Source organism: Dipodomys merriami, unplaced genomic scaffold (genome assembly GCF_024711535.1).
Source record: "Dipodomys merriami isolate MVZ:Mamm:240054 unplaced genomic scaffold, mDipMer1.0.p SCAF_453, whole genome shotgun sequence".
Taxonomy (NCBI): Eukaryota; Metazoa; Chordata; class Mammalia; order Rodentia; family Heteromyidae; genus Dipodomys; species Dipodomys merriami.
Window position 1 is genome coordinate 811,134 of NW_027206017.1, and position 26,647 is coordinate 837,780.

Here is a 26,647-nt window from a genome sequence, read left to right on the forward strand (position 1 = left end):
TAAGGTAAGTAATGAGTTTATTTCCTCTCAAGCATTGTTACCTCCTCCTTTGTTTTCCCCCTACCATCCCTACCCTTCCACCTCCACAACTACTTTCCATCCCCCCTTCCCACTCTCTGCCTAAATTGTAAAGTTCGTTTTTGAACATAGTGTTTTGATCTCATTGTTAAAATTGGCCTATCCCTAGTTAAGCATTTGGTTTTTACCCTTCACCTCCCAAAGCTAGAGAAATGTATATACAAGATACAGGGCACAACATCAAAGAAACAAAAAAACCACATAACTTAGGTTTCACGATTTGGTGGAAGAATGATGACTGTTTAATTAACTTGATAAGTATTCTATAGTTTTTAATGGTAAGGCTTATTAACTCAAAGGTGGAGCAAAAACATTCAGAATAGTGGAATGTGGCTACTACTTATTTGATGTGTGTGGATAGATTATGATTAATAAAAATATATCTATTAAATCCCAGTGGTAGACTGCTGTGCTAACTGGGAGGAGTCTTTGGTAATGCCAGGGGTTTGAATACTGGTAATGAAGCAGAATATGAGGGGAGAGCATTTGCTAAGGATGTAACATCCTAGGCTCATAACAAATACATTGTAGTAGAATGGTAAGTGATGATCAACTGAGCATCAAATTTTATTTGTTGACTTCTTTGTTTTGTGAAGTCCAGGGATTTGAACCTAGAACCTGGGTGCTCTCCCTTAATTTTTTCTCAAGGCTAGTGCTCTACCAGTTGAACCACAGCTTCATGTCCATAATTTTATTGGTTAATTGGAGATCAGTCTTTCCAAATTTCTGCTTTGGGCTTGCTTCAAACCTGATCTTCAGGTATCAACCTCCCGAGTAGCTAGCATTCCAGTTGTGAGCCACCAGAGCCTGGCTAGAATCACATTTTAAAAGTATTCACTAGGTGAATCAGGCGTGTCTAGCTACTATTTGAGAACTTTGGTTCCAGTGGGTCATGTCAGATTTAGAATAACATCAGAATTTTTCTTCTTGTAACCTATAGCATCCAATATCGTTTTTTCTTCATTGTACCTTTTTTTCTTACTTCACAAGCAAGCACGTCAGTGATGTTTTCCTTTTCTGAAGCAAGTTAGGTCCTTTCCCATCACTGAGGGATGTACTTGCTTTTCTTACTGCCTGGATTACCTGCTTCTAGTTAATTGCATGGATGATGGCTCTCAGGTTAACTGTCTCCTCCTCAGGGATATCTCCTCACATACCTGCTGTGAAGTTGTTGCCACAAAACTACCAATGTCATGTCTCTGATTTATAGAAATTTTCATTATGATTTCTGGTTTTCTTTTCAGCATGAAATTGATGAGGAGAGAGCCACATTCACTTGTTTCTCCAACACCTATAATAGTGCCTGGTCCTTAGTGCTCAGGAGCCTTGCATGGGGATCAGCCTTTTCCAGCTCAATTTATCCTAGCTTCTGGTCAGGACAGCTCTTGAAGCTGATGTCTGGTGGGTAGCAGTCATCCCTCTCATTCTTTGTGCCTTTCTGTGTTGTTGAGTCCACCTCAGAGCAAGATCAGTGCTTGACATCTATTTGCTGCTATGGAAAGATGGGTATGACATAATACAAGTTAGGGGAACTGTGTTGTGAAGCTGTGTGAAGAGACGCATCCCCATACAAGTTGCCAAGACAAGTGTTTCCCATGCTCAGGAGTGTATTCCACAATTCAGCATCCAAACTATCACCTACTCCCTGATGCACTCAGTGTATATTCCCATTTCCATTAAAAAAAGAAAAATTCAAGATATGCCTTTGATGATTTGTCATTGAATTACTGAAACAAAGTATATAATTTGGGGGCTGGGAAGGTGGCTCAGTGGTAGAGTGCTTGCCTTGCATGCATGAGGCCTTGGGTTTGATTCCTCAGCATCTCATAAGCAAAAAGAAAATAAGCCTGAAGTGGCACTGTGGCTCAAGTGGTAGAGCGCTAGCCTTGAGCTGAAGAGCTGAGGGATAGCTCCCAGGCCCAGAGTCAAAGCTGACAACCGGACCCCCCCCCAAAAAAAAAGTATATAATTTTATGTATTTGTAAGTCTTTGTCCATCTCTCTTGAGCCCTGGGCATATTTCTATGTGTTTGAAGCTTGGAAAGGGAAATAAGGTTTATTTCAGGATAGTCAAAAACATTTTGGGAGGGAATACCAACTTTCCATCTGATGTTCTACAGATGGCCATCTTGGCACAGAAACTAAGTAGAATGTCATAGCATAAGAGACTTGTCCTGATTTCTACTGACTTTCCTCTGGGGTCACAGAGAGTGATCCTACTGCATATGTGTCCCTTGGCTACACTCGAGGGACCAGGTCTCCTCTGAAAATCTAATGGCATGGGGGTAAGAGAAATAAAAACACAGAACCCAGCTTCTCACATTACTAGGATTACAGGCCTGAGTCTCATATACTAACTCATAACTGCCTTTTTATATATCGTGTAGCCGGTTTCATTATATTCAACTCATAGACAGATATACAAATATATGTTTATATTTATTCATCTATTTATAATCAGTGTTATATCTAGAAACACAAAAATATATATTCATATAACTATAATGAAAGTTATATTACCACTTTCCCCAATAATGATTTACACTAATATTATGTGAAAAAAATACTTACGATTGAAAATGTTAAAAGCCCTTGTAGTATGAAAAATCGTATTCGATCTTATACATCATATAAAATACTATATAAAATGTAATGAATATAGCATGTATTTCCATATATCTGATTTAATTGCTTCCTGATTTTGTGTTTGTCCATTTATGTAAGCCTTCTTTCTTCTATTGATGATGGCTTATACTTTCCAGTGTCGATATTTCCTATGTATTTTGTCAAATATATTCAGCCCTAAGTAGATTTTTTATGCTAATGGAGCCAAATTTTTCTTCAATATTTCCCAAACCACAATGAATATGTATACAGACTTGAACTCACTGTGGGAAGAAAGTCCCACATACCACTATAAGTATTGTAGCATTTGTCCCAATTGACAGAACAGCTTTCTAGATAATCTGATCTGGTATGTCCTAAAGCTTTTGTAACCACCTTATCACCCCATGCAGGCATGGTCTGGCTTCCTTGCAACTCCCTGTGCACTTAACTGATCCCTTTATATCCAGTAGGCTCCCTTGTTCAGCCTGCAGTTACTCTGTATTTTCCCACACACAGAACACATGTGCATGGTGCTTTACATTGTAAGTGAAAAAAAAACACATTTAAGACTCATGAATTGTATAATATAACATAAACATTGACATTTTAATAACGTTAGAAAAATAAGTAGAATGATCATTTTACAACAATCAGGACCAAAAAGAAACATAAAGATTTTCTAAAGAAGAGGGGAAGCAATCTCTAAATCTGGATTGTCTTCTAAGTTGCCTTCAGACACAAATTCTGCCTCAGACTCCTCAAAGGGATCTACTTCCTCATTAAAGGCAGTATTTTCTTCCTGAGTCTAGGGAGGGACAGATTCTTATTTCTCAATTGGAAATTGGATCTCCAGCAGCAGGACAGATTGTTCTGGATATTCTGTGAGGACAGAATCCCTTTCCTCAACTGAATCTAGACTTTGAACCTAACTTATGACTGGGGTCATTTTCCATTAGCACATATTTACCCTGCACTCCAAGACCAATACTTTTTTACTGGTTTGGATGTGATCTAGGTGAATTGTGAACATCAATGGAAGATATTCTGGACCATCTTCTTACTTGGTGGTATGTGAATGTACACCTATATCACATGTGGAGTTCAGAACCAATGGGATGTCTACAGGACTCAAAACTACTTGAGCCTTTCTACACATTGAAAAATCCTCTATGTTCACATGCTTTCTGGAGTCCAGTGTTGGCTTCCAATCTCCATCAGTCACCATAGGCGACATCACTGATGGGTTCTTTAGCTGGAATTCAGCAGAAAGTTCTCTACAGTGACACAAACATAGGTACAGGAGTCTTAGAGTAGACTCTAGAAGTTAAAGTGTGACTAAACTTCTATGAGGATTTAACAGGAGAAGCTGTAGAACTTGAGTTTGGACTGAACACTGATGAGAAGGTAGGGTGTTTCTAATGAGTGGTTATGTCCAAGTTCTTTTAAAAAGGGAACAGACATTACTCGGCATAGAACATCCATAAAAGGACATTTTGCCAAGCTGGGTAGTACAAAGGGTTCTTGGACAAGCAGGCCCATCCCTTGATACCTAGGTTCCATCCCTACTCACAAGCTCTAAGGCATCTAAACAAGGACTACTTACTCTTTTTCTTGGTCTCACGGGTCATGCTTTGCTCCAGCTGGTCCAGAAGGATATGTAAGCAGGACAGCAATTCTGAAGAGGGCATGTTGAGCTTGTCATACTTTGTAAGTTTTTTCAGCATGTCAAATTTCTTGTGCTCAAAAATCATCATGGTAGACGTCCATCCAAATAGTTAAGATGGAAAAATCGATGCTGTTGGCAAATTGTTGAAAGGAAAATGAGAGTCCGCCCTCTCCATCCTGAGCCTTCTACCACAGACCCTTTCTGGCATGACTAGAATGTTGGGAAGTGGGAAGAGACTCCTGGAAGCAGGATGCTCCTCACAACGCATTTCTAGAAATTTCTAATACAATCCTCCAAAATTCTCCCCGTGATGGGCAGAGAAAGTTGTTTCCCCACTGTATCTGACTTGCTACACACAACCCTCCCTGTCATTGAGGGATTGTGGTCCATGTGAGCCTGGTCATAAACAGAAAACCCTGTCATAAAAATGGCTCAAGCAGAGCTGAGCTCAGGTGGCTCATGCCTGTAATCTTAGCTATTCAGGAGGCTGAGATCTGAAGATCCCAGTTCAAAGCCAATCTAGGTAGCAAAGTGTGTGAGACTCCTATCTCAATAAACCACTAGAAAACCAGAAGTGGCACTGTGGCTCAAACAGTAGAACATTCATCTTGAGTTGAAGAGTGCAGGGACAGTGTCCAGGCGCAGAGTTCAAGTCACATGACCAACAAAAACAAAAGTGACTAAAGCGAAAAGAGCAGGTGTATAGTTCACTTTGTAGAGCACCTACCTAAAATACATGAAGCCCTGAGTTTAATTGCTAGTATTGAAAGGAGGAAAGGATATGAAGGAATGGAAGGAAGAAAAGAAGGAAGGGAGGAATTTTGATTTAACCAAATACTGGAAAGATGTGAAGTATTAAATAAAGGTATTACAGGTATTTTATATGAAAAGATACTGATTGTTTACTAAAAGGCAAATTATAAAATGTGGAATTCAGGCTAAAATACACGTACAATTTTGTTTTTCTGTAAAGTGATACTTACATACTTCTTTTGTTTAAAAGTAGTAAATGAGTTTAAAAAATCGAAGAGTTGTTAGAAATGAATCATTATTTCTTATCACTTTTTCTGCTACATTCACCATCTAAAAAATTGAAACAATGTTGATCAATTCAATTATTAATTTATTAATTTAATCTTTCATCTTTAGTGTATAGTCTATTGTACACATCATTTAATTATTTGAACCCTTTTTTTGTTTGTCTTTTGTCAATCATGGGTCCTGAACTCTGGGCCTGGGCACTGTCTCTTAGCTCTTTACCTCAAGGATATCACTATACCACTTGATCCACAGTGCCACTTCTGGATTTTCTGCTTATGTGGTACTGAGAAATTGAACTCAAAGGCTCATACATGCAAGGCAAGCACTTTATCACTTAGCCACCTTCCCAGCCCTGAACTCTTTATTTTTTCCTTTAGACATGGGGCTTGAATACAGGGCATGGGTGCTGTCCCAGAGCTTCTTTGCTCAAAGTTAGCACTCTACCATACAAGTTTAAACCATAGTGCCATTTCTTGTTTTTTAATGGTTAATTGGAAATAGCAGTCTCATGGTAACTTTTCTGCCCAGGGCTGGCTTTGAACCACCATCCTCATTTCTCAGCCTCCTGAGAAGGTAGGATTACAGGAGTGAGCCACCTGTACCCTTGTGCTCATTTTTTTTTCTTTTAACTGTGATTTAAGTTTAGTTCCCCCACCTAAATACGTGCAAACTGAGATGCAAATTGGCTTTAAATAAACCACTAGTTGAGGATGCTGAGATTACAAATGATGGCAAATTGTTTTTAACATTTTTTAATATGTGAAGCTTGAACTGAGGGCCTGGTTGAAATCCCTGTTCTCTTGTGCTCAAGGCTATCACTCTATTAGTTTGGCCCACAGTGCCCCTTTTAGTTTCTTGGTAACCAGTTAATGAGATAATAGACTCACAGACTTTCTTACCAAGGTTGTTACTAATCCTCGATTATCACATCTCAGTCACCTGAGTTGTTATGATTACAGGCATGAGCCAATGGCACCAGTTTTTTTAAAAAAGCAACAACAGATTACTTTAGGGGAGGTTGGAGGAGGAAAGAGCTAGAGGCTAAACAAGCTCTCACATAGAAAATAGTTGTAGTGTTCCAGTGAAGAGTCCTAGGCCAGAGAATTACTAAGTGTGCCATCACAGTACAGAGAGTTTGGCCAGAGAGGGAAAATCCAGGCAAGGAGACAGATCTGAGCACTTGCCATTAGCTGCAGCTGCAGTGGCAGCAGCAATGGCAGCAGCCTAGCCGCCAAACGAACAACACAGAGTCTGGGACAATGGTGCCAGAAACAGCAGGTGACTGGATTCTTCTTAAAACCAAAAAGAGCTGACAAGTAGCAGGTATCTTCATCCTGCAGATCACAGACCAGAGATAACCCAAGAACCAAGACTCCAGGGTGAGTAGAATACTGACATACTTACTCCTTCTCAGGTTACAGAGGAAAGAAGGCCACCCCTCCCGCCCTCACCCCCGGAGGTCTCCATATTTGATATTGAAAAGGCCCAGCTGAGGAGCTAGCTCCAGCTCAGGCCTTGGAAAAAAACAAAAGATTCATTTAGGAGGTCACAGGCACCTGACCTGACCTGCCAGGCTCAGCTCCTCCCTGGGAAAAGTCACCCAGCCCAAGCAGACAAAGCTCTGACGTGAGGGGAGTGACTTTCTTCACTGGGTAAACAGAGCCAGAGGCTGCCCCTCCCTACAGCAGCCTAGACAATCAAGTGAAATTCAGTAAACATAAACCCTGAGAATGGCTCCAGGCTGGGCTCTGTGTCTCAGAAGCTACCCTTCAGGGAAAAGCTACAATTTGCTGAACGGCCTCAATTCTACCCAGAACCTAGCCTCATCACAGCCTCTTCAAACGAGAGGAAACAGCCATCTCCCTCTTGTGCGAAACTCAAAGCAGATCTCCCTCTCATTGAACTAGCCTGGGAAGAGGATCACAAAATCCTGGGTAAAGCAGAGCATTTATCTGCCTGCTCAAACAAATTGACTTAAGAAACCAATCTAGCCACAGGCAAACCAAACACCACAAGCAGACAAGAGACTCCACCAAGAGACTTTGTACAGACACAATGAGATACAGGATCTTCCCATCTAATCCCGCCCCCCCCAAAAAAAGCTCTTTGTTGTACCCTTTTTGTTTTTTAGTTTTTTAAAAAAATTGTTTTCTATTAATCTTTTTTTCTCCCCTCCTATTTTTTTATTTTAGGTGTATATGTGTGTCTGTGTGCTTTGTTTAAATCTCTACTGACCTTTTGGTCCTTTTTTTCTTGTTTTTTCTTTTTCATTCTTTTCATTTTTCTTCTGTTTCCTTCTTTTTGTGTGACTTAATTGCTGTTCTGCTCATCCTCAGATATATGCCGTCATCGAATATTAGACTGAAAGACCCTAGTCCCCTAGGATACTTTCGTCAAGGGGCGGGCGCCCCAGAAACTCAGACTCCAGGCCGGGAGATGCAATAAGCAAGAGGAGTTTATTTGACGTTTGTGCAAACAGATTCTCTGCCCCGGTCAGTCAGAAAGCCCCAAGCATCAGTTACAAGCCTTTTTAAAGGCAAAAACCCACAAGATTAACGCATAACACAAAGCATCACGTGATTGGTTCATTTAAAGGTCGCCATATATGCCAACAATCACTTTGCCACGCGGGAAATTTTGTAACAATCTTTGTAAAACAATTGGCTCATGGTTGGTTTAAGGGGGGGTTACATGGTTACAGGCCTATGATTGGTTGACATTTGGCTTAGCTTGGGGTCTTGCCAGGTGGTCGTTATCTCAAGGTCCTGTCTGGGGAATTTCTAAATGGGAACTGAGGAACACGTAATGTCTGTTCTTTATCTACAACCACTGACTTTGTCCTGGGGCCGGCATCTGGTCCCTGAAACTTCTTAACTCATTTCTGGGAAGGGAAGGTCAGTGCTAGCGTAAGCAAGTTTACATAAGCAGAATAAGCAGTTAGCAAGTTAGTAATGGTAATGGTCAATTTTTAATCTTTCATTCCCCACTTCTTCTCTGGGCTAATTTTAATCTTAAAATTCAGGGTGTCTCTATATTATCTTGTGGGGTGTCAGTTGTTCTCAGTGCTTGGTATTGAGATCTCAGAACTAATAAACGGACTGCACTGATTTTTTTTCTTTTACCAAAGACAACAGTCTGTTGAGTATACAAGGTCCAATTGTAACAAAATTAACAGTACCAAAGGCCCCTATATTTTTTCCCACCAGTCCTGACTCCGTGTATCACAGTTAACTTAATTTTATGCCAGCTGTACTTGTAAGCTCCAATTTTAAGACATACTCATACCATTTGCGTCATACTCATACCATTTGCTACATAAACTTTCTGAGGTTTGTCTTAAGGACAATTTAAAATTTTTTCCAATTCCTTTTCCAAGGCTTTCTTTACCATTTGCTACATACTTAAACTTTCTGAGGTTTTTCTTAAAGACAATCCTTACTTTTTAAAACCTTTCTTCTCAAAAGGGGATATTTTTTCCCCAATTCCTTTCTCAAAACTCTCTTTACTACACTCCTCTTTGTTACAATTCCTTGAGCTTCTTTGTGGCTAGAGTTTAAAACTTCCCAATTTTTCCTGTGGCTTGTGAAACCAAGTTATCTCAGAACAACCTCAAAGTACCACTGGGCTGGAGAAGCTTGCTAGATTTTAAGGCTAAGAGTATTACTTCCATTGATAACACACTCAGGTTATTACCATACCAGAGCCAAACTAGGCTGTGACCATAGTGTGGATTTCCAGTCACTATGCACTGAAGCACCTAAGGCAAGCAAGCCAGTGATATCCTTGTCCCCAATATCTACTGTGGGAAGAGAGGGTTTCTGGATATCACCCAAAAGAATGTCCCACAAGATCTTAGATTTAGCTGCAGTCAACCAGGAAGCAGACACAGGTGATGGAATCAGGCAGGAGTTTCTCCAGGTGGCTGTCAGGCCATCGTCGAACATTACCCATTAGGGTATGCAGCAGCAGCAGCAGCAGCAGTAGGGTCTCTCAGTGGCTCCAAGGGACTGTAACACCTCATGCTGGGCTGTAAATTCCTACACAGACTGGTTAAGGATACATTGCATAGGCTTGGCAGACTTTTATTGTGCTGTTTTTTTTTTTTAATTTAATTTAATTTTATTTGTGAACATACTGTACAGAGGAGTTACAATTACATGGGCAGGATAATGCATACATTTCTTACCAAGCATTGCAGCCTCCTCCTTTGTTTACCCTTCACATCCCTTCCCAGCCTCCTCCATCCCCCCCAATCCCAATCCTTCTCCTTCCCCCCCTTTCCCCCCGCTCGCACCGACATTGTAAAGCTCGTTTTGGATATGAGTACTTGTACTTCTCATTGTTGCAACAGGTCCACCTGTATTCTTAAACAACTGGTTTTTCCCCATCTCCTCCACAAGTTATACTGACATCAAATATAGTGAAAGCAGGGGTTATACTGTGGGGGAGGGACATACAAAGCAACAAAGAGATAATCTTATAAATGCATTAGAAACATATGCATGAAAGAAAACAACATTAAAATACATATCTAAGGGTTCATTTTCCTGACATCACATTATCTGACCTTCAACTATGTTTATTGCAGCATTATTTACCGTAGCTAAGATATGTAACCAACCCAGATGCCCCTCAGTAGATGAATGGATCAAGAAAATGTGGTGTATATACACAATGGAATTCTATGCCTCCATCAGAAAGAATGACATTGCCCCATTTGTTAGGAAATGGAAAAACTTGGAAAAAATTATATTAAGTGAAGTATGCCAGGCCCAAAGAAACATAGGTCCCATGGTTTCCCTTATTTGTAATATCTAGTATCCTGCTGCTTTTTAAGATCTTTAAACAATAGTCCAGGACAATTTACCAAAATCACAACTTTTTTATTAACCAGATATTTTTGTAAATAGACACAGAAGGCTCATAAGACTTAGTCTTGTAACCATCTCTGACAGATGCAGTCTCCATACCTTGCACACCAACAACTGTTAACACTATTTTTATGCCTTTTTTAAAAAAATTATTTTATCTATTTTGCCTCATTTTTTCAAAACTGACTCTGCACCCTTGATCTTAAAATGGGGGTAAAAGGGCGAAGGTCCATCTTCTGTAACTTCTTCAAGCTGACTTCAGGGGTGTTGATCTTACCTAGCCAGGAACCTATAACCTTAGCCTATTTTACAAATAGGCTATCAGGGTTAGATGTCATTAAGAACAATATTTAACTTTTGAGAACTGCACAGACCTTTTCTCCGGCTATAGCAGTGTAGCTTGTTAGCACTCTGGTTTGCAAAAGCATCTTTCTAGATGGCTTACGAATGTGATCTCTAATGATCCCAACAATGCCTAAGTTACCTTTGCAGGCCTTTAGACAGATATCAATAGAAATACACTCTCAGGTTTACACAATTTTTCCTGAGCAGATGAACTTCATGTAACTAGTGTCAGCTCAATTAGAGCTGCCAATTAGAGCTTTTGGCACATAAAGGGGTTGAGATTTAAACTATCCCCCACATTTTATAACATTAGCCTTTTACTATCACAGAGGACTGGCAAGTTCCTGTCCCTTACAAGGTAGTCATGAACATTAGGCATGTTTACAAACTAGCTCCCGTGACCTCCTGGCTCTGACCAGTTTTGAAGGGCCATGCACAATTGACTCTAGGATCTGACATTTTTGCCATCCAAGCAGTGGCTTACTGTCTGTGGATGCTCCTCCATTGCTTTTTTCCCAGGAGTGTCTTCTCCACATTGGGATAAATGCCTCATTGGCATTTCCCTTTAGCTGGTCTCTGGATCTGACCTCGGGGCCTGAATGCTGTCCCTCAGCTCTACAGCTCAAGGCTAGTACTCTGCCACTACGAGTCCCAAAGCCACTCTGCTTGCTCTTTCAGCACTCTGCTGGCTGAGTAGAGGTGACAGTCTCACACGGACCGTTTTGTGCCCGGGCTGGCTTTGAACTAGTTTGCAGATCAATGAGTCTTATAAAAGGCCACCTTACTCCAATTAAAAGCAACAAGGTGGTCAACATAGAAGTAGCTTTTAAGCATGCTCTTACCTGAAACTTTTTAAGAGTCAAAGTTACATCAAACAAACTTGTAAGAATCCTCTGTGCTTTGCTCTGGATTTTGCTGGAAACTTTAAAAAAAAAACCTATAAGAGCAAACTAGAATAGCAATCATTTTGATAATCTTAATTTTTTTTCTTTGTGTACATTGAGGCCAATGTTAAGAACAATTTTATATTTAAACTTTATATCCAAAAATCCATTTCCTATTTTTTTAAGTCTCCTTTAATCTTCTTTTTAATATTGTATACCTTAGTTTTTATTTGCATTTTGAAAAGATCCCTTAAAATCTTGAGGCCAAGTGTCACTCATTACCTCTTGGCTGCTTGTTTTACAACAGACACACATTAAGATTTTTAAACTCAAATGACAATTTTTCTTTAATGTGAAAATAACAATCATCATAACTGAAACAAAAAGCTAGACTTAACACCTTTATAACTTTTAAAGACATCCTAATTGTAGAACATAATTGAAAGTAAGACACATTATACAAATAACTTTTTAACCCTCTTTTTAAGGCCTTCCTAATTTTCATGTTAACACATCCAAGGGGAAGTTTTAGCAATACTAATCAGATCATCACATCACTCATTTTAACCATCATGTTTTCAGTGTCTATCTGCAGGGAAAAGAGAGAACAAAGATGGGCCACTCAGCCCCTTCTATGGAATGGGCACACACCCAATCCGACTCTTTAGGGTTAGATGAACTGCGTTTGTGCCAGCTTGCCCTCTTTCACCATGCGTGGACTCCTCCCAGGGCTTGTCCCACCATGCATGGCCAGCTGAACTGCCCTTCTGCTTATTCACCCCTCACCCCTAAAGATAGGTCTTCTGTTGGCTTCTAAGTTTTTCCCCTTTTCTTATCTCTTGGTTTTCGAATCAAATACACAGTTTTTAGACCGACAGAACAAGTAACATCTTTGCCGGTGTTAAACTAACCTTTATATTTAAATTTTTAATATTTATCCCCAAGTTTTAGCCAAGGGAACTAGATCCCAGACAGCCAATGCATTTTTGTTAAGCCAGATAACTTGATTACAGTATAAAAAGTCTTATGCATTTTAAAACATTAGTTTTCTAAAATACCAGATTTTCTAATTTGCAAGTTAAAGAATCTTTAAAGAGCCATTTAAAACAATGTGAAGATTTTTTAAACATTTTTCTTAATGTTCAAACCTCATAACCATTTGAACTTTTAAATTTAAACTCACTCAATTGTTACAGCATGCTGACAATTCTTATCTTTGAACACGTTCACAGACACACACAAAACACTCACACTCTGGTTTGCAAAAGCATCTTTCTAGATGGCTTAGGAATGTTATCTCTAATGATCCCAACAATTCCTAAATTACCTTTGCAGGCCTTTAGACAGGTATCAATAGAAACACACTCTCAGGTTTAACCTTTTGAATTTTTAAATTTAAACTCACCCATTGTTACAGCATGCTGACAATTCCAATGTTTCAACACGTTCACAGACACACACAAAACACTCACACAGATCTTAAGGCGCGCAAAAATCAAAATCAGTCGTACGTACAACTTTTAAAGTTTTTAAACAAAAATTTAAGACAGTATTTCTTTTAAACTAGGTACCCTTGTTGGGCTTTATTTTCCCAGAGCTTGTTTGTCTAGCAAAGCAATTCACTAATTAGTCTCTTGAATCCCTTCTGTTGGAGGAGGGCTGGGGGAGGGGGTCACCTAAAACTAAACTGGACAGATTTTTTAAATCCAATTTTAGACAAGAGCACTTTACAAATTGTTACATTGTCAGGACTAGCTGAAAAAGTCCAAACCAGACACACAGCCTTCTACACCCTCCCTGCCAGCAGCCTGAGGCTTGAAGGAAACCAAACTAGCCCAGCTGGAACTTTTATTCCCCCAGAGATGTTTAAATAAATAAATAACAAAAACACAGATAAACACAAAAACCAAGGATCCACATTTAAAACTGGTACCAATTCTAAAACAGAACTAGACAAGTACTGAAGCCTGAGTTAGGGACTAATGGGCCCCAGTTTATTCCTACAGGAACTCTGTGCTGCTCTCACTCAGCAAGCTGAATCCAGAGTCTGCTGAGTGAGCCTGCCACACTCACCCAGAACTTCCCTACCCCAGAAAACATAAAACAAACACACACACTAAAGCAAACAAGACAAACAAGTGGCCACAAAGGCGAAATCAAGTCTTAGTGAATGGGGCAACATCTCACCACCATTCACTAACCAGGGGACTCAACTTCCCTACTCATGTCCGGAGGATTTTTCTTTTAGATATCTGCAGATGTTGACTCAGGGGCCTTCCAAGGCAGAGGAGAATTCCCAGTCATCTTGGGGCAAGGGAAAAGAAAAATCCCTAGCGGCCGTCCCCTCAGACTGACAGGTTCTCCCCCATGCTCAGACCCCCCCAGCCAAGGCCCAAGGCTGAGATCTAACTGGAGCCACATGCAGGTGGTCAGTGGCAGCTTCATAATTGACAAACAAGCAAGTTACAAAAGCAGAACCAGCAGTTTTTTTTTTTTTTTCAAACGAACTAGGACAATGTCTCGGGGTGTCCTAGGAGTGGACTCACTTGTTGTCCCACCTCTATAGAGAATACAAAACACAAATTAAAAATGAGTAACACTAAACAGAGACAGACAGAACCACAGAGATAGACAGAACCAGACACTGCGTGGCAACCGAGTGAATACAGATGAGGAAGGAAATTACAGATGGGAGTGGCTGGCCGCGCCTTAACTCCCCAGAACAGAGAGACACTCAGATCTCTTCCTTCATCAAGACAACCCTGGAGTAGGACTCCAGGGTGTGACCAGGTTACTGGGCACGTCTGCTTTTCCCTCTGGCCCAAATACAGATTCAGACGACCCTGGAGCAGGGCTCCAGGGCGGGACTAGGGTACTGGGCACCTCTGCTTTTCCCTTTAGTCCAAATACAGATTTGGATCCCAGAACGCAAAACGAAAGTGACAAACACACAAGACAAGAGCTCTGTCTTACCTCCTGCCGGTCCTGGAATCTGGGGTTTGGGGGCTCCTGGTTCCTGGCCAATGCACCAAATGAAAGACTATAGTCCCCTAGGATACTTTCGTCAATGGGAGGAGGCCCCAGAAACTCAGACTCCAGGCCGGGAGATGCAATAAACAAGAGGAGTTTATTTGACGTTTGCACAAACGGACTCTCTGTCCCAGTCAGTCAGAGAGCCCCGAGCAGCGGTTACAAGATTAACGCATAACACAAAGCATCCTGTGATTGGTCCATTTAAAGGTCACCATATATGCCAACAATCACTTTGCCACGCGGGAAATTTTGTACACTCTTTGTAAAACAATTGGCTCATGGTTGGTTTAAGGGGGGTTTACATGGTTACAGGCCTATGATTGGTTGACATTTGGCTTAGCTTGGGGTCTTATCAGGTGGTAGTTATCTCAAGGTCCTGTCTGGGGAATTTCTAAATGGGAACTGAGGAACACGTACTCTCTGTTCTTTATGTATGACCACTGACCTTGTCCTGAGGCCGGATTTGTTCCCTGAAACTTCTTAACTCATTTCTGGGAAGGGTCAGTGCTAGCGTAAGCAAGTTTACAGAAGCAGAATCAGCATTTAGCAAGTTAGTAATGGTAATGGTCAATTTTTAATGTTTCAAGACCTTACCCCCATTGTATACACACTTAATCTAGAATTTTATTACTCAATTCAAAACTTCTTAGCCTTAAATTCTGTAATAGCAGTATTATCTCTTTATATCTAAATAATTTTTGAGAATCTTTATTTTTTAGTTTTTCATGTCTCCTTTCTATTCCTCCCCTCCTCTCATCGTATCCTTTTCTTCTCTCAATATCACCTTAAACTTAGATAATTTTTAAGATTCATTTCTTAAACTTAAATATTCGTTTTTCCCATTTTTCTTGTCTGTTTTATTCTCTCTCCTACTATTCTGTCCAATCCATTTCCCTCTTTGAGATTAGAACTTGGTTAAATTCACTCTCCTTTTACTTCTCCACATTCTTCTAATCCTATTTTTCCTCCCATTTGTCCCTAAATGTACTAATTTCTGGTTTGCCAAATTCGTCCTTGCTGTTGTTAGCCCATTAATCCATAGTTGTTTGATGTTGAATAGATTGTATCTGTTCAACTAGATTATACCTGTGTCCTTTTGCCTATGCCACTACAGGACTTTGGTTGATGCATGCCTTGAAAAATGTATTCTAGCAGAAAACTGGTGTCACTTCATATCAAATGGGCAGAACAAACCAAAACAACACAAGAAAAATGCAAGTCCTGGTATCTCAACTCCCACTCATGATAACCAGGTGACAGAACAGATAATGTGTATTCCAGAGGAGAGTTCCCCAAAAGCTCTATAAATATTACTGGAAAACATGGTGAATGAACAGACATAAAACCTGCAAAGGACTCAGTGTGAACATGATAGGGAGAGAGAGGAAGCAAACCAAATATCAATACAGTAATCTCATGAGCATGAGGAAGCTACTCAAAGATAGATATAGAATTGCGTGAACATGTTAAGAACACTCAAAGAGAAATAAAGGAATTGTGTGAGCAGGCTGAAAACCGTGAAAGAAATACAGGAATTGTATGAACAGGCTGAAAACAGACAAAGATAATGTCAGGAATTGAGTGAGCAGGCTGAGAACAATCAAAGAGAACTACAGGAATTGCATGAACATGAGGAAGCTAATCAAAGAGTAATACAGGAATTGCAACGGAGGGACGAGAATAAACAAAGATCAATAGAAGCATTCATGGAATCCTTAAACAGACACCTGAAAGAATTCAGGGAGACCACAAAGGGAATGCTGAATGGAACCCAACAGAAGGAAAGGGACTATAAGGAAACCATAACCAAACAACTAAGTAATTTGAAAATAAGCACTGAAGACCAAGTTAAGGAAGTAAAGAAGCTCATAGGAGATCTAAAGCAAAGCTTCAACAAAGCATTTGAAGTCATCAAAGACAAACAATTAGAGGAAAATGAATAAAAAACAAAGAAGAAAGTCTTGACAGTAGGTTAGACCATGCAAAAGATAGAATCTTGTTGACTGAAGACAGCTTAGATATTATAGAGAAAGAATGTACAACTATCCAAGACAAATCCAGAAATAGTTTTAGATATATTCAATTGGATTTAGATATATGCAATTGGAAGACACCATCAGAAGGCTTTATCTGAGAATAATGGGTGTAGAGGAGCACCTAGAGACAGAAGAAAATGGTCTAGGAAATTTGTTTAACAGGATCCTAGCAGAGAAATTCCCAAACATGCAAAAAGAAAGGCCTATTCAGATACAAGAAACTTTTAGAACCCCAAATAGACCAGAAGAGAGCAGGATATCCCACCGTCATATTATAATATGCACAAGGTCAATTCAGACCAAGGAAAAGATCCTTAAAGCTGTCAAGGAGAAAAGATCAATCATCTATGAAGGGAAACAAATTAGAATAACTTCAGTTTTTCAGCAGAGAAAATTAAAGCAAGAAGAGACTGGAATGATGCATGCCATGACCTAAAGACAAAGTATGAACCAATAATAATGTAAACAGCTAAATTCTCCTTCATTACCAAAGGTGTAATGAAAACCTTCCATAGCAAAGAAAAACTGAAAAAATATATCTCCACCAAACCGGTCCTACAAAAGATACTTAAAGATGTCCTACACAGACAGAACCTACAAGATGACAATAAAGGCAAAGAAACGGCACCCAAACTGAGAATCCAAAAACCATAGGAAGAACCAAGTTGCTGCAGCCCCCAAGAAGCTGGATAAAATTGCAGAAACTACCAAACACTTCTCAGTCCTTTCTCTCAATATTAACGGACTTAACTCTCCAATTATGCGACATAGACTGCCTAGTTGGATTAAAAAGCAACATCATTCTATCTGCTGCCTTCAGGAGTCACATTTTGCCCCCCAAAACAAACACATTTTCAATGTTAAAGGCTGGAACAAAATCTACCAAGCAAACGGTCTCCATAAACAGGCGGAAGTTGCAATCCTAATATCAGATAAAATAGACTTCAAATTAAAATTCGTGAGAAGAGATAAAGAAGGTCACTACATACGAATTAAGGGATATTTCTTTCAGGAAGATATTACAAAAATAAATACTATTCGCCAAACAAAGCATCACCGAAATTTATCCAACAAACACTACTTTCCCCAAAATCTCAAATTGATCCAAAGACAAGTGGTGCCTGGCGGGGGAGGGGAGGCGGGGAGGATTGGATGGGGGGTGAGGGGTAAGCTGGGAAGGGATGTGAAGGGTAAACGAAGAGGCTGCAATGCTTGATAAGAAATGTATGCATTATCCTGTCCATGTAATTGAACCCCTCTGTACAGTGTGTTCACAAAAAATAATAATAATAAAAATTAAAAAGAAGAATTGTTGATGACTTTAACAGACCACTTTCCACACTACATAGATTAACTAGACAAAAACTCAACAGAGAAACTGCAGATCTAAAGAACTGCCTAGATCAACTAGATTTAACAGACAACTACTGAATATTTCACCCAGCAGCCTCAGAATTCACTTTTTTCTCACAACTACATGGAACATTTTCCTAAATAGACTACTTTTTTATTGTGAAAATACTGTACAGACGGGTTACAATTACATGGGCAAGACAATGAGTCCATTTCTCATAAAGCACTGTAGCCTCCTCCTTTGTTTCCCCTTCCCATCTCATCCTCTCCCCGTCCTACCACCCAACCCTCCTCCCCCCACCCACCAAATTTGTAAACTTCGTTTTTGACATAATGACTTGTACGTCTCATTGCAATGGGTCCACCTGTATGCCTATTTGAACGATTTGTTTTTTCCCTTCCCTTCCACAAATGATAACAACATCAAATACAGTGAAAGCAAGGGTTATACAGTGGGGGAGGCACATATAAAGCAACAAAGAAATAATCTTATAAATGTGTTAGAAACAATTGCATGGAAGAAAAAAAACACATTTGAATAAATATCTTAGGGTTCATGTCCCTAATAACTTATCTGACCTTTTCTGCTTGACTCAGACATATACTAGTTATTACAAATAGGGGAAACCATGAGATCTATGTTTCTATGGAACTGGACTTTACTTAATACATTTTTTCCCAAGTCTTTCCATTTCCAAACAAATGGGACAATGTCATTCTTTCTGATGGAGGCGTAGAATTCCATTGTGTATATATACCACATTTTCTTGATCCCTTCATCTGCTGAGGGGCATCTGGGTTGGTTCCATATCTTAGCTATGATAAATAAGGCTGCAATAAACATAGTTGTGCTGGTAGTTTTAGTATGGCCTTGTTTGTGAGCCATTGGGTAAATGAACAAAACTGGGATTGCTGGGTCATAGGGTAGATTTATGTGGAGTCGTTTGAGGAAATTCCATACTGCTTCTGTTGTTATTAGAGTTCTTGATTATAGCCATTCTAACTGGGGTGAGGTGGTATCTCAGTGCTGTTTTGATTTGCATTTCTTTTATTGCTAAAGAGATTGAGCATTTCTTCATGTGTCTATTGGCCATCCTTCTTTCCTCTTCAGAGAAGTTTCTCTTCAAGTCTTTAGCTCACTTATTTATTGGGCAGTTTTTTCTTTGAAGGTTTGTTGCTGGGGAGTTTATTTTTTTGCGTTGCAGGTATATTTCAGATAAGAGACCCTTTTCCGTTGTATGGCTAGTGAAGACCTTCTCCCAATCCATGGGCTTTCTATTGATCTTGCTAGCTATGTCCTTTGCCATGCAGAAACTATGCAATTTCATGGAATCCCATTTGTCCAAACCTTCTTAGATTTGTTGTGTGTTTGGGTCTCTATTAAGAAAATGTCGGCCTGCGTGTTTGGATCTATGTCGGATTTGAGGGAAAGTAGTGTTTCTTGGAGAAATTTGGGTGCTCCGTTGTTTGGCAAATAGATATTTAGAATTGTAATATCCTCCTGAAGGAGAGATCCCTTGATTAGTATGTAGCGACCTTCTTTATCTTTTCTCACTAATTTTAATTTGAAGTCTATTTTATCTGATATTAGGATTGCAACCCCCGCCTGGTTATGGGAGCCATTTGCTTGGCAGATTTTGTTTCAACCTTTCACATTGAAAATGTGGTTTTTTTACGAGCAAGATAAAACTTCTGAAAGGAGCAGATAGAAGGATGTTGCTTTTTACTTCCAGTAGACAGTCTATGTTATTTAATTGGAGAGTTAAGTCCGTTAATATTGAGATTTAGGACTGATGTATTTGGGAGCTGCTGCCATTTTATCCACATTCTTGGTGGCTGTGGCAACTTGGTTCTTCCTATGGTTTCTGGATTCTGTTTGGGTGCGGTTGCTTGGCCTTTATTGTGATCTAGTTGGTTTTCTATGTGTAGGACATTCTTAAGACTTTTTAGTAGATCTGGTTTGGTGGAGAAGTATTGTTTCAATTTTTCTTTGCTATGGAAGGTTTTTATTTGACCTTTGGTTATGAAGGATAGTTTATCTGGTTACAGTATTCTTGTTTGATAATTGTCTTTAGGGTATGGCATAGATCATTCCAGGCTATTCTAGCATTAAATATCTCTGCTGAGAAATCTCAGGTTATTCTAATTGGTTTCCCTTTATAGGTGATTGATCTTTTCTCCTTGACAGCTTTAAGGAACTTTTCCTCAGTCTGAATTGACCCTGTGTATTATAATGTGACAGTGGCATGTCCTATCCTGGTCTGGTCTATTTGGTGTTCTAAAAGTCTCTGGTATCTGAATAGACCTATCGTTTTGGGTATTTGGGAAGTTCTCTGCTAGGATTCTGTTAAACAAATTTCCTAGACCATTAACTTCTGTCTCTAGGTGCTCCTCTACACCCATTAGCCTCAGATTAGGCCTTCTGATGTTGTCTTCCAAATGTTGAATAGCTCTATCATATTTCTTGGATTTGTCTTGGATGGTTGTATGTTCTTTCTCTAGAATATCTAGGCTGTCTTCAATCCCTGAAATTCGATCTTTAGCATGGTCTAACCTACTATCAAATCTTTCAACATTGTTTTTTATTTCTTTTCCCTCTAGTTGCTCGGCTTTGATGGCTTCAGAATCTTTGTTGGAATTTTGTTTTAGATCTTGTATGGACTTCTTTACTTCCTTAATTTGGTGTTCAGTATTTATTCTCAAATCACTTAGTTGATTGGTTATGGTTTCCTTGGATACACATTCCTTCTGTTGGGTTCTGTTCAGCATTCCCTTTTGTGGTCTCCCTGACTTGCTTGAGCTCTCTGTTCATGGATTCCTTGAATGCCTTTAGGGATCTTTCTGTATTCTCATCACACTCTCTCAATTCCTCTATTAGTCTTTGATTACCTTCTTCACATTCACGCAGTTCCTGTAGTTCTCTTTGAGTGTTTTCAGCCTGCTCACGCCATTCATGACTTTCTCTTTGACTGATCCCAGCCTGTTCACACAATTCCTTTATTTCTCTTTAAGTGTGCTCAAGCTACTCTCGCAATTCCTGTATCAATCTTTGAGTAGCTTCCTCACACTTATGATATTCTTTATTTTGCCTCCTCTCTCTCCCTATCATGATCATACAGAGTCCTTTGCAGGCTTTCAATCTTTACATTTACCATGTTTACAAGTAGTATTTGTTGAGGTTTTTGGGAACTCTCCTATGGATTATTTGTCATCTTATTTGTCCCCTGATTATTATGAGTGGGAGTTGAGATACCTGGCCTTGCCATTTTTCTTGTGTTTTTCCGGATTGCTCTGCCCATTTGGGATGAAAATAAACCAGTTTTGTGCTAGCACACTATTTTAAGGCAAGCATCAACCAAAGTGTGTAGTTGCACAGTCAAAAGTCTGCAGATACAACATAGTTCAATAGATATATCTATTCAATATCAAACAACAAAGTATTAATGGACTACGAACCGCAAAGAAGAATTTGGCAAACAGAAATTATTAGGTTTAGGGAGAGATGTGGGTAAAAATAGGCATAGAGGGATGTGGAAATGCAGTGGGAGAGTTAACTTAAATAAATACTAAACTGAAAGTGGGAAATAGCTTGGATAGAATGATAGTAGCGAGAGAAAAAAGAAGAAAGAGAAAGAAAAAAAGACAAGAAAAAATAGAAAAACAAACATTAAAAATTAAGAAGTATAACACTTAAAAATTATGCAATTTGAAAACATAATATTCGGAAAAGAACGTGGATAGAATAAGAGAACGGGAGGGATAGAAAGGAGATGTGGAAAACTTAAAAACAAAAATGCTTAAAATATTATATAGGTATTAAGAGGTAGTACTGCTATTAAGGAAGTTAAGTCTAAGTAGTTTTAAATTAAGTAATAAATTTCTGGATTAACTGTGTACACAATGGGGCTAAAGTCAAATAATCAACTACGGGTATATGTGAGGATGAGAACAGCAATTAAGTCACACAAAGAATGAAAGAGAAGAAAACGTGAAAAGAGGGAGAAGGAAAGAAAAAAAAAGGATTAAATGGTCGCTAGAGCTAAACAGAGCAAATTTATTTTAAAAGAAAAACAGAAAAAAATACACACATATATTCCCCAAAATAAAAATTATAAGCGGAAGAAAAAAAAGTTAATAGAAAAAAAATTTTAGTTAAAAATTAAAAATTAAAAAAAGTTTAGAAAAAAATTATAAAAGGTAAAAGAAAAGAGATCTTTGATTCTTTTGGGGGGGGGATGGGACGATCCTGTATCTCCCTTGTGTCCATAACCAGTAGCTTGTTGGAGTATCTGGTCTGCTTGTGGTGTTTTATTTTCCTGTGTCTTGGATGGTTTCTTAAGTAAATTTGTTTGAGCACGCAGAAAAATGCTCTGCTTTACCAAGGATTTTGTGATCTTCCTCCCAGGCTAGTTCAATGGGACAGAGATCTACTTTGAGTTTCACAAAAGAGGGAGATGGCTGTTTCCTCTAGTTTGGAGATGCTGTGATGAGGCTAGGTTCTGGGTAGAATTGAGGCCTTTCAGCAAACAGTAGCTTTCCCCTGAGGAGTTAGCTTCTGAGAAACTCACAGAGCCCAGCCTGCAGCCATTCTCAGGATTTATGTTTACTGAATTTTAATTGATTGTCAGGGCTACTGTAGGGAGGGGCAGCCTCTGGCTCTGTTTACCCAGTGAAGAAAGACACTCCTTGGTCTGGGGGCCCAAACTGGATGACTTTTCCCAAGGAGGAGCTGAGCCTGGCAGGTCAGGTTAGGTTCCTGTGACCTGCTAAATGACTCTTGTTTTCTTCCAAGGCCTGAGTTGGAGCTAGCTGCACAGCCAGGCTTTGTCAGTATCAAAGATGGAGATCTCCGGTAATCAGAGGGGAGGGTTGGCCTTCCCTCCTCTGCTCCCTGAGAAGGAGTGAGGATGTCAGGCTTCTACTCAAGCCAGAGTCTTGGTTCCTGGGTCATCTCTGGTCTGTGAACTTCAGGATGAAGATGTGTGCTCCTTGTCAGTTCTTGCTGGTGTTGAGTAGAAACTGCTCGCTTGCCACGTCTGGCGCCTAAGTCCCGGACTCTCTGTGTTGCAAGTATGGCGGTTATGGCTGCCACTGCTGCCGCCGCATCCGTGGCAACTACCAAGTGCTCTTATCTGTCTTTTTGCCTGGATTTTCCCTCTCTGGGGTAACTCTCTGTCCTGTGACGGCACACTTGGTGTAATTCTCTGGCTTAGGACTATTCATTAGAACACTAAAATTGCTTTCTATGCGAGAGCTTGTTTAGCCTCCAGCTTCTTCTCTGCCATCTTCCCAGAACTCATCAGAAAATAACATTTAAAGGCAAGCCCATGCAGGAAATTACATGGGACATTTTTTTCTGTGTGTGCCAGTCATGGGGGTTGAATTTGTTCTACTTTACTCAAGGCTGGTGTTCTATTACTCTCAGCTAATTGGTGGGATCACTATCAGCTAATTGGAGGTAAAGAGTCTCATGAAATTTCCTGTGCAGGCTGATTTCAAACTGATAATCAGATTTCAGCTTCTTGAGACATTCTGTGCTTTACATGAGACTCTTATCTCCAATGAACCACCAAAAAGAAAAAAAAAAACAACACCTGGGGTTGAGCTGTGGTTCCAATGACAGAAATGAGACAATGATTTCTGGACAGCACCCACACCTTGAGATCTAGCTCCAGGACCAGCACACACAAGAATAAACTAAATAAATGAAAAGAAAGGTAGAAGAAGAAAATGGAGAGCCGATTTCAGAGTTTAAAATGAGCAAAACTGAGTGAGCTTACACTTGTTACTGTACTTACTCAAGGGTCTCTCATCTGAGGATCAGTGTTTAAGGCCAGCCAAGGCAGGAGTGTCCATGTACTCAACTCTAATTAGCCAACTACAGTTTTTTTTAAAAGCTCCAAATGTGCTGTGGCTAGTATTAAAAATATACTAGGACTGGGCTGGGAAGGTGACTCAGTGGGAGAGTGCTTGCTTTGCATGCAAGAGGCCCTGGGTTCAATTCCTCACCAACACATAAGCAGGAAAAGCCAGAAGTGGCGCAGTAACACAAGTGGTACGGCTCTAGCCTCAAGCTGAAGAGCTGAGGGACAGCACCCAGGCCCAGAGTTCAGGCTCCATGACAGGCAAAAAAAAAAAAAAAAAAAAAAAAAAGGAACTGGGACAATACCTAGGCTCTGATTTATAGTTCCTAGCCCAGCATACATATGGAAATAAAAAGTAGAAATTAAAAAATATATAAGAAAATCCAATTAAATTTTAAAAATGAGTCATAGTGTAAAGGCAAACCCAGTCAAGAAATTCCAGGAATCCGTGTGACCTATGTTTCTTTAGGCCTGCCTTACTTCACTGAATATAATTTTTTTTCAAGTCTTTCCATTTCCTAACAAACGGGACAATGTCATTCTTTCTGATGGAGGCATAGAATTCCATTATTTAATGAGTCAAGCAGAAAAGTTCAGATAAGGGGATGTTAGGGAAATGAACCCTAAGATATGTATTCAAATGTATTTTTTTCTTTCATGTGATTGTTTCTAACACATTTATAAGATTATTTCTTTGTTGCTTTATATGTCCCGCCCCCACAGTATAACCCCTGCTTTCACTGTATTTGATGTCAGTATAATTTGTGGAGGGGAAGGGGAAAAACAAATCGTTTAAACAGGGAAACAGTTGGACCCATTGCAACCATGAAATGTAAAAGTCGTTATGTCGAAAATGAACTTCACAACTTTGGTAAATGAGGGGGGGAGGGGAAGCGGATTGAGTGGGGTGGCAGGGGAATGATGGGAAGGTATGGGAAGGGGAAACAAAGGAAAAGGCTACAATTCTTGATAAGAAATGTACTCATTATCTTGCCCATGTAATTGTAACCCCTCTGTACAGTATTTTCACAATAAAAAAAGGAAAAAAAAAGAAATTCCAGGAGACTGTTTTGTGTGTGGTAGCCACACTGGAGATAGGATTTTGTTTATTGAATGGAAATAAGAGTTTCATGGACTTTCTTGCTCAGGCTGCTTTCAAACTATGATGGGCAGATTTCAGCCTTGTGTATCAGGCCAGCCCTTGCATGAGTTCAAGCTCCAAGACCAACAAACACAAAAATAATAAAATAAATGAAAAGAATTGTAGAAGAAGAGAAGAAAGAGGTAATACCAGAGGTTTCAATGAACCAATCATTGGTGGCTCATATCTGTGATTCTAGCTACTCAGGCTGAAATTTGAGGATACTGTTTAAAGCTCAGCTCAGTTATGAGTTCATAAGATGCCTCTCTTTCTGTATCTCTCTGTCTCTCTCTATATATATTTCTGTCTGTCTGTCTCTCTCTCTCTGTGCCATTCCTGCTGTTTGATCTTGCACTATTTTCTTCAATGACCTACTTACTTTCAGATTTTTAGTGGTTAATTGGAGAAAAGAGTGTTAAGGACTTTCCTCAATTTTCAGCTTCCCAAATCTGGCCTACCTCTACATGAGTCTATTGTCTCCAATTAACTTCCCCCCCAAAAGTCAAATGCTATGGTTAGTCCCATATGTGCATTGAGACAGCATCTGAGCTTCAATTTCTACTCCTAGGACAAGCAAAAATGAAGAAAATAAGAAAAGAAGGTGGAAGCAAGCACATATTAAAGTTTTAAAATGAACCAAATGTTGCTGGTCATGTGTGTTGTTTAATCCTTACCATACAATAGGCTGACGTCTGAGGATTGCAGTGTCAAATCAACCTGGGCAGGAATGTGCTTAAGACTCATCTTCAGCTACACAGCTGTGAGCTGTGAGCTGTGGCTGAAGTGATAATAACACTAACCTTGAGTATAAAAGGTAAGAAATAGGCCCCAGAGTCAGAGGTCAAGCCACAGGACCAATAAAATTTTCAAAGAGAAGAGGAAGAGAGGCTGAAATCTGAGGATCATGGTTCAAAGCTAGCCCATGCAAGAAAGTCCATGAGGCTTTCTCTGTGTGTGCATCAATGTGCTGTTCTATGCCTTGAGCTTGTGCTGTTTTGTTCAAGGATAGAGCTCCACCACTCCCAGCTTTTCATTGATTAATTGGAGCTAAGAGTCTCATGGACTTTCCTGCCTTGGTTGGCTTTGAACCATGATCCTCAGATTTCAGAAAACTGATTCATGCAGGGCTTTGCATAAGACTCTTATCTTCTATTAGTGAATTAAAAAAAAAAACTGGAGTTGAGCTGTGACTCAAGTTGCAAACTGGGCAATCACTTTCTAGGACAGCACTCAGGGCCTTATTTGAAGCACCAAGGCAAAACAAGTATAGCCACAATTTATATTTTGGCTCATGTGGTAAGCCACTAGTCTTGAAGAAAAAGCTCTGGTATTGTATCCAGGACCTTACTTGCAGCCCCAGGACTAGAGCATAAACAAAAATAACAACAAGGAAAATTGCAAAAAGAAAAATTGGAAAAAATAACATATTAACCTTTGTAAATGAACAATCGGTTTGTGGTTCATTTGTATAATTGGAGCACTTCAGGGAGCTGAAATCTGAGGATCATGGTTTGAAGCCAGACCACCCAGAAAAGTACATTAAAATCTTACGTTCAATAAGCCAGCAAAAACCTAGAAGTGGAGCTATGGTTCAGTTGTAAAACATAATCCTTGCGTCAAAAAGCTAATAAACATAAGGGCGCTGAGACTCTAGCCTGTAATCCTAGATATTCAGGAGATTGAGATATGAAAATCATGGTTCAAAAACAACCTGGGAAGGAAAGTTAAT

General features: G+C 39.6%; 1 long non-coding RNA gene across 1 annotated transcript; it reads right to left on the reverse strand.

Annotated features, from left to right (window-relative positions):
• Positions 1–711: 711 nt before the first annotated feature.
• Positions 712–7,798, reverse strand: LOC138808548 (uncharacterized). The gene is made up of 3 exons (XR_011366494.1): positions 7,627–7,798; positions 4,288–4,479; positions 712–1,570 (listed from the first exon to the last, which is right to left on the reverse strand). It is a non-coding gene; the product is annotated as an uncharacterized lncRNA (long non-coding RNA).
• Positions 7,799–26,647: the final 18,849 nt, after the last annotated feature.